This window comes from Dasypus novemcinctus, chromosome 21 (genome assembly GCF_030445035.2).
Source record: "Dasypus novemcinctus isolate mDasNov1 chromosome 21, mDasNov1.1.hap2, whole genome shotgun sequence".
NCBI lineage: Eukaryota > Metazoa > Chordata > Mammalia > Cingulata > Dasypodidae > Dasypus > Dasypus novemcinctus.
This window is the reverse complement of record NC_080693.1, coordinates 3380052-3389649: the sequence shown is the minus strand read 5'-3', so window position 1 is coordinate 3389649 and position 9598 is coordinate 3380052. Positions and strand designations below refer to the sequence as shown.

Genomic DNA, 9598 nt, shown 5'->3' with positions numbered 1-9598 from the left:
ACAATCTTTTCCCCTTAATTAGCAAGTAACAGGATAACTTGTGACTGGCCCAGCATGTATGCCCTTATCTTTTTCTGCAACCCTGGAGTCTGATACTCCTGACTCAGAGTTCAATATTTATTAATGAAGAAATACAATTCAGCCCAGAGCTGACCAAGTGAGTTCTGATCAAAGTTGGCCTGTGTCTAATATGTGCAATAGCCTAAACCTTAAACTTCAAATGAGCTAAGTATGCAATCAATCTGCACCTACTAGAGATTAAACTATCTCTAACCCTATTATCTAAATCTACCTGTCTGTTTTAATGTTATAAAACACTGAAGTTTTCTCCAGTTCAGAGAGATAGATTTGTGTTGGAGATTTGGACCCAGAGGGCATCAGGAATGAAAGAAAGAGAAAAGGGAGAAGGAAACAGAAAAAGAGAGCAAGAGAAAAAGAACGAGAGAGCTGGGATCAGAGGGTCTGCAAGTAATAACTTCTCAGACAACTTTATTGTTTACAAGGGGCTCTCTATATACCCCAGTGTACATGACGAGAAGCAGGAATACATAGCCTACTTGCCAATAAGCAGGAACACGTAGCCTACATACCAATAAGCAGTAACACATAGTGTATGTGACATCAAGCAGCATTACCCATAGTCTAAGGAGTTTGAAAAAATCTTATCTCGAAGTACAAAGTCTAAGTGTTCTATTCACTACAAAAGGTATGTGCTCATCTTTTCTTTCAGCCTTGAACAACTTCATCCCATTTGCTGGGAACTCTTAATTACCACATTCCTTAGATTGCAAGTGTAGCAAAGGAGGCAGCACTAGCAGGGAGACAGCATGTCTCTCCTTGTGCGGCCACTATGCCTCAGTTTCCAACAGATTTGGGGACTGTCCTCCTGTCTTTGTTAAAGAACTTTTTCTCTTCTCAGAAATCCCAGTGCCACTTAATTGATTCTCGTTCACACCACACAAGGACTCACTTTTGTACAGCAACAGATAGAAACTGTAAATGCTGTTCTATGCAGAAGGTTGGCAGAAATGCATGAGAGATAAAGTAATTATAATAGAAATAGACAGTAATAAATTTAAAGATTTTGAAATATTTTTTTGATTTTTTAAAAAGTCTGGAAATTGACAGGACTTACAAAATGGGAACGGAGTTGAGCTGGCTCATAATAATTAGATGGAAAAATAACCAGAACTGAAACCATAGGAGTGAAGTCAACTAGATTCCAAGGTAGGTTCCACAGGAAAGCAGCACTTGGCTTTTCTACTAAAGTCTTGTACTCTTCATCTTGTTCTTTTCTGGTTAAAAATCTCCTCTATTTGTCTTCTCTTTATACAGGGAGGAACAGTTCATAAACCTAATCAGAATTACATTTCAAGGGACACCCTGATTACACAGCTGCTAAAGCTGGCCAGGCTTCATTCTGTGGGACACGCCCTGTTCACTTTGACTGAATTTATCGTACATTTAAAAATTTTAAAATCTCATAAAATTTTGCAAACATTTTGTATCCTTTATTAATTCAATACATACTTTTTGACTAAATTCTTTGTACCAGGAAATTTCTGGATCCTCAAGATTAAGTAGGGACCCAGATGCACTGGATCTCTATGGACAAAAAGCTAGAATCCCCTGGAGGAAATATATAATTTTTTTAAAAGGGAGGGGGGAGTGGATGTGGCTCAAGTGATTGAGAACCTGCTTCCCACAAGGGAGATCCCAGGTTTGGTTCCTGATGCCTCCAAAAAAGAAAGACAAAGAACAAGCCTTGTGACTGAAGATTCTTCATTTCATACATTAATTGGCCACTTGTTAATACACTTTTATGAAGGGCCGTTTCAAGTGTTTTCTCCATCTTTCTACTGGGCTCTTTGCCTTTCTTATTAATTTGTAAAAGTTATTTCTATATTAAGGCCATGAGTCCTTTCTTGGATATATGGATTGCAAAAGCATTTTCCCACTAGTTGGCTTGACTTGTACTTTCTCCATGTTGTCTTTTGAAGACTAAAATTCCTTATTTTTTCTTATTTTTTTGGGGGGTTTTTTTTTTCTTTTTTTTTATTGACTTTGTAATAATATTACATCAAAAATATATATGTGAGGTCCCATTCAACCCCGCTCCCCCACCCCCCCTCTCCCCCCCCAACAACACCCGCTCCCATCATCATGACACATCCATTGGACCTGGTAAGTACATCTTTGGGCACCTCTGCACCTCATAGTCAATGGTCCACATCATGGCCCATACTCTCCCCCATTCCATCCAGTGGGCCCTGTGAGGATTATTTTTTCTTTTATTTTAGCACTGTTTTAAACAAATCAATTTTATTGACACATATTAATAAAGTATAAATTGTTCCAAACTGATCGATGGTATTCCATTTAATCACATATTTGCGCATTCATTACATCAGTCATTTTAGAGCACTTTCATTATTCCAATAATAATAATAAACAAACCAAAAAAACCTCATCCCCTCTAAGTTTCTCTATGTTTCCCCTGCTGTACAAAGCTGCTATTCTTTTCCTTTCTCTCTAGTATATTTGTATTTTTATTTTGCAAAAACGGTCTTATACATGCAATATCACCCACAGTCATGCTTTACATGAGGTTTCACTGTCTTATGAAGTCCCATGGTACAGTTTTTAGCTTTCCTTCCAGTAATGTACATGACCTTAGACTTGCCCTTTCAACCACTGTCATACCCATATAGAGCTCAGCTAATTACAAACACCATCAAGTGCTTCTATTCATTTCCAAAGATTTACAAATAACCTTTTTACCAGTTATGCATACATTAACCCACAGCTTTCCATTCTGTACTCTCATTTTCTTTTCTGGTGACCTATATTCTAATTATTAACTTCATGAGTTTACATTTAATATTTACTTCATAATAGCACAATCATACAGTATTTGTCTTTTTGTGTCTGGCTTCAATTAACATAATGTCCTCTAGGTTCATCCATATTGTCATATGCTTCACAACTTCATTTCTTTTTACAGCTACATAATATTCCATTATGTGTATACACCACAGTTTGTTTATCCATTCATCAGTTGATGGACACCTGGATTGTTTCTAACTTTTGGCAATCATGAATAATGCCACTGTGAATTTCAATGTCTGGGTGTCTGTTGGTGTCTCTGCTCTCAGTATTCCAAACACATACATAGTCAAGATATTGCCAGGTAACATGCTAGGTCGATATTCAACTTCCTTAGAAGGCGCCGGTCATTCCTCCACAATGGCTGTACCATTCTGTATTCCCACTAACAGTGAATAAGTGTTTCCATCTTTCCATATCCTCTCCAACATTTAGTTTTCCAACTTTAAGAGTGGCCAGTGTAATAGGTGTGAAATGATGTCTCATGTAGTTCTGATTTGCATTTCCCTAACTGAAAATGAAAAACATTTTTTTTCATGTGTTTCTTCACTATTTGTATTTCTTCTTTGGACAATTTTCTTTTCAAGTTTTTTGCCCATTTTTTAATTGGGAAGTTTGTCTTTTCACTATTGAGTTGTATATTTTCTTTATATATCTTGGATATTAAACCCTTACTGCATATGTGATTTATTTTTAAAGTGACAGATTAGGATCTTTAATTTTTAAATCCACTCCTCCTTATGACAATAAAGGAAAAGAGAAACATTCTTGATTCACACATTGTAGGATCTGTTTTTCTAAATTACACCTAATGTTTAATAGAGGAGGATAACCAACAATTATTTAAATACAAAACTGGGCAACAACAGCCCAGCAGGTTATTTTCAGCTTCTACATTGGTGGACTGGGTTTTAAATTCATATGATCCAACAGCTTCTAAGGAATGTTTAAGCAGGCATTTTAATTCTGAGTACTGGGTTTTCAATTGCCCACACTAATTTTGTTAAGCAGATATTAAGCAAACATCAATAATCGTAAGACAAAAATTTAATGACAATTTGTTAGTGGGTATATAATAATCCATTGGGCTAAATCATTTACATGGGACTACATAGACATTTAAAACAGAAGCAGATGTAAATGTTACATATTACATCATCAGATTCATCTTCTTCCTTCAAAGATTCCTTAGCATATTTCTCTGCTTCTTCCCTTATATCTTTTGGAACAATTTCATGTCTTCCTTTACTTAATTCACCAACCCAGTTGAGCTCTAGTTCAAATGCTTTATCTTTAACTTCATCACGTACTATGTAAATTATTTTTCCAACTTCTTTAACAATGTTTCGGCAGGTCATTTCTTTCATCTGAAGCTTTTCGATTTCTGTCTTTGCAGCTTGCCTGGCTTTACCAAGGGCACAGACCCAGTAACCATATGAAACACCCGATGGCTCAATCATGTGGAGCTGTGCACCATCCTTCACAATGTAAGACCCTAACGTGAAACTGCATCCAAAAGGTCTAACAGCACTGCATAGTCTGTAGGCATGAACATCCATGGCCACTCTGTCTGCAAGACGTTTGAGTGCAATGTTACAGCCAAAGTTAGATCTAAAGTTGGAAGCCTCTTCTCTTGCTATGTCTGCTAAAGAACGAGCATCTGCAAACACACCTGCTACCACCATTCCCACATGCCGATCAACATTAAAAAGCCGTTTGTTGGAACCTTCTTCATAAAGTTTAGAAAGGACTAATTTTTCTACTCCAAAGACAACACCATCTATACATCTGATTCCAATAGCTGTACTACTATTTTCCACAGCCTTCATAGCATATTCAACTTGAAAATTCTCCCATCAGGAGGGAATGTAGAGGCTGACAGGTCATACCCAGTATGGACAGAGCTCGTTGTGTTAAAGCTACCAGGTTGTGTTGGGATTCCAGGCTCAAAATGTTTCCACTAGCCTGGATATGTGATTGACAAAGATTTTCTCCCATTGAATTGGCTGCCTTTTCACCCTTTTGACAAGATCCTTTGAGGTGCAAAAGTGTTTAACTTTGAGGCAGTCCCATTTATCTATTTTATCTTTTGTTGCTTGTGCTTTGGGTGTAAAGTTTAAGAACTACCACTGGTCACAAGAGGTCAAAGATGTTTTCCTACATTTTCTATTAGCATTTTTATGGTTGTCTCTTTTATATTAGGTCTTGACCCATTTTGAATTTATTTTTGTGTAAGGTGTGAGATAGGCGTCCTCTTTCTTTTGGCTGTGGATATCCAGTTCTCCCTGCACCAAGGGAGTAGACTGTTCTGGCCCAGCTGGGAAGGCTTGACAGGCTTGTCAAAAATACTTGACTATAGATGTGAGGGTCTATTTCTGAATTCTTAATTTGTTTCCTTTGGTTAATCTGTCTTTATGCCAGTACCATGCTGTTTTTACCACTGGCTCAGGATTATCCTTTATTTTTCTATTTTTAAAAAAGGTCTATTTATTTAATTATTTTTCCCATTTCCTGTTCTCTGTGTCATTTGCTGTGTGTTCTTCTGTGTCCACTTGCATTCTTGTGAGCAGCACTGGGAATCTGTGTCTCTTTTCATTGTGTCATCTTGCTGCATCAGTTCTCTGTGTGTGCTGTGTCACTCCTGGATGGACTGTGCTTTTTGTTTATGTGGGGCAGCTTTCCTTAGGGGGTGCACTCCTTGCACGTGGGACTTCCCTTCATGGGGCATACCCCTGCATGACCCGGCACTCTTTAAGCACGGCAACACTGCATGTGGGCCAGCTCACCATATGGTTCAGGAGGCCCTGGGTTTGAACACTGGACCTCCCATATGGTAGGTGAACACTCTATCAGTTGAGCCAAATCTGCTCCCCTTGGTAATATAAAGTCCAAAAGTGAGAGTCCTCCAACTTTGTTCTTTTTTCAAGTCATTTTTTATCTATTCAGGGACACTTTCCCTTCCAAACAAATTTGATAATTGGTTTTTCCATCTCTGCAAAAAAAAAAACTTTTATTGGGATTGCACTGAATATGTAAATCTGTTTGGGTAGAATTGACATCTTAATGATATTTAGCCTTCCAGTCCAAGAACAAAGGCTGTCCATTTATTTAAGCCTTCTTTGGTTTCCTTCAGCAATGTGTTGGAGTTTACTGAATATGGGCCCTTTATATCTTTGCTTAATTTTATTCCTAAATATTTTATTTTAGTTACTATTATAAATGGATTTTTTTTTCTGATTTCCTTCTCAGATTGCACACCAGTAATGTATAGAATCGCTATTCAGTTTTGCATGTTAATCTTGTATCCTGACACTTTGCTGAACTTGTCTATTAGGTCTAGTAGCTTTGTTATGGATTTTTCAGGAGATTCTAGGTATACAATCATATCCTTAGTGAATAGTGGAAGTTTTACTTCTTCCTTACTTATTTGGATGCCTTTTATTTCTCTATCTAGACTAATTGTTCTAGCTTGAATTTCTACTACAATATTGAATAACAATAGTGACAGTGGGCATCCTTATCTTGTTCCTGATCTCAGCAGGAAAGCTTTCTACTGCTGCAATCAGCTCACAATAGGAAGCATCTGCAACATCTACAATAATGTAACATTTACAATAACAGGAAGAAATTGCAACATCATCTATAATAACAGGAAGCAACAAATAGGTACGCCAGTTTCCCATAACATTCTACCTTTCACCATTGAGTACCATGCTAGCTGTAGGGTTTTCTTATATGCATTTTACCATATTGGGAAAGATTCTTTCTATTCTTATCTTTTGGGAGTTTTTATCAAGAAAATGTGCTGTATTTTGACAAATGCCTTTTCTGCATCACTCGAGAAGATCATGTGATTTTTCCTCTTCAGTTTATCAATGTGGTTTATTACATTAAGTGATTTTCTTGTGTTGAAGCACCCTTGCATATCTGGGATAAAACCGACTTGCTTGTGGCGATAATTCTCTTAATGTGATTTTTTATTTGGTGTGCAAGTATTTCGTTGAAGACTTTTTGCACTTATATTCATTAGAGTATTGGACTATAATTTTCTTTTTTGTGGTATCTTTATCTGGTTTTGATATTCGGGTGATGTTGACTTCGTAGAATCAGTTTGGTAGCATTTTTTCCTGTTCAATTTTTTTGGAAAGCTTGAGCAAGTTTGGTATTAGATCATCTTTGAATGACTGGAAGAATTCACCTGTGAAGCCATCTGATCCTGAACTTTTCATCTTTGGGAGGTTTTGTTTTTTTTTAAGATTTATTATTTATTTCCCACCCCTCCCCCCCCAGTTGTCTGCTCTCTGTGTCCATTCGCTGTGTATTCTTCTGTGTCTGCTTCTATTCTTGTCAGCGGCATGGGGAATCTGAGTCTCTTTTTGTTGTGGCATCTTGTTGCATCAGCTCTCCATGTGTGCAACACCACTCCTGAGCAGGCTGTACTTTTCTGTACAGGCGTCTCTCGTGATGGGGTGTACTCCTTGTGAGTGGAGCTCCCCTATGCTGGGGACACCCTGTGTGGCATGGCACTCCTTGCACACATCAGCACTGCATGTGGGCCAGTTCACCACATGGGTCAGGAGGCCCTGGGTTTGAACCCATACAGGCAAATACTGGGTTTGAACCCATACAGGCAAAAACTGATACAGGCAAATGCTGTATCAGTTGAGCCAAATCCACATCCCTTTGGGAGGTTTTTGATGACTGTTTCAATCTTTTTACTTGTGATTGGTTTGTTGAGATCTCCTATTTCCTCTAGAGTCAGTGGAGGTCAGGGATTCTTATCTTTTCTGTTCCACAGACCCCTTTGCCAGTCAGGTGAAAACCATGAATCTCAGAATGTAGCAGCAGAGTTTTTGACACTTAACATGGGCATGTCTTTAAATTAAAATTTAGGGCGGTGGACTTGGCCCAGTGGTTAGGGCATCTGTCTACCACATGGGAGGTCCGCAGTTCAAACCCCGGGCCTCCTTGACCTGTGTGGAGCTGTCCCATGTGCAGTGCTGATGCATGGAAGGAGTTCCCTGCCTTGCAGGGGTGTCCCCCGTGTAGGGGAGCCCCTCGCACAACGAGTGCACCCGTAAGAAGAGCCGCCCAGTGTGAAAGAAAGTTCAGCCTGCCCAGGAATGGTGCCACACACACGGAGAGCTGACACAACAAGATGACGCAAGGAAAAAGAAACACAGATTCCTGTGTCGCTGACAACAGCAGAAGCAGACAAAGAAGATGCAGCAAATAGACACAGAGAACAGAAAACTAGGATGGGAAGGAGGGGAGAGAAATAAATAAATAAATAAATAAATAAATAAATAAATAAATAAATAACTCTTTAAAAAAATAAAAATAAATTAAAATTTAGGATTATTCAAAATTCCTTCAAGCTTATCGAGCCCCTGTAATCCTCCCACGGACCCTTGTGGGAATGTCGAACCCTTGTTCAGAACCCCTAGTATAGGTTTGTGTGTTTTCTAGGAATTTGCCCATCTCATCTACATTGTCTCATTTTTTGCACACGGTAGTTCATAGCATCCTTTTTCAGTCTCTCATTTCTGCAGGGTCCATGGTAATGTGTCCTTCTCATTTCTGATTTTATATATTTGCATCTTTTTTGATTATTGCTCTCCCTCAGGATTTGTCAAATTTGTTGAACTTCTCAAAGAACCAAGTTTTCATTTTTCTTTTTGTTGATTCTCCCTATTGCATTCATTCATTCATTCATTCATTTCATATCCCCCCCTTGCAGGCTGCTTGCTGTCTGCTCTCTGTGTCCATTCACTGTGTGGTCTTCTGTGTCTGTATTTATTTTTTATTTATTTCCCCCCCCCCCCTTTGTGGCTTGCCTGTTTTCTGGTATCTGTTTTCATTCACTGTGTGCTCTTCTGTGTTTGTTTGTTTGTTTCTTGTCTCCCTTTTATGTTGTGTCACCTTGCTGTGTCAGGTCTCCATGGCACTTGTGGGCAGCTGCACTCCACAGTGCTAGCAGGCTGGGTAGCACTCTGCGGTGCCAGAGCCAGCGGCTCACCACAGTGTATGGGCGAGCCTGCCTTCAAAGGAGGCCCCAGGATGCAAACCCAGAGCCCCCCATATGGTAGATGGGAGCCCAATGGATTGAGCCACAGCTGCTTCCCATTCCCTATGGGTTTTTTTGTTCTTGATTTCATTTATTTCTGCTCTGATCTTTACTATTTCTTTTCTTCACCTTGGTTTAGGATTAGGTTGCTGTTCTTTTTCTAGTTCCTCCAGATGTGTAGTTAGTTCAATTTTAGCTCTGATTTTTTGTTTGTTTCTTTGTTTTTAGGTACCAGAGCTGGAGATTGACGCCTGTACCCAGTATGTGGGAAGTGGGTGCACAAGCACTTGAGCTTCAACTGCTTCCTTATTTATTCTTTTTTAATATAAGCATTGCAGGCTGTAAATTTCTCTCTTAGCAGTGTCTTTGTCCCACAGGTTTTGATATGTTTTGTTCTCATTTTCATTCAACTTCCAAATATTTTCTTCCATTGTGCTGGCTGCTTTATTGACCAGGTCCTCTTAAGCACAAATGACTTGATTATGAGGATGTTCCCTTTATCTATTTTTTCTTTCATTGCATGTGCTTTGAGTGTGAGTCTAAGAAACAGTTGCCCAGAACAATATGGGAAGATCCTTCCCCAAGTTTTCTTCTGTGAGTTTTATGGTCCTGGTTCATATCTTCAGGTCTTTGTTCATTTTCAAT

The 9598-nt window shown here is 38.8% G+C and overlaps 1 pseudogene; it reads right to left on the bottom strand.

Annotated features, from left to right (window-relative positions):
* Positions 1-553: 553 nt before the first annotated feature.
* On the bottom strand, positions 554-6599 carry LOC101413332 (proteasome subunit alpha type-3 pseudogene; annotated as a pseudogene).
* Between the last annotated feature and the right edge of the window lie 2999 nt (positions 6600-9598).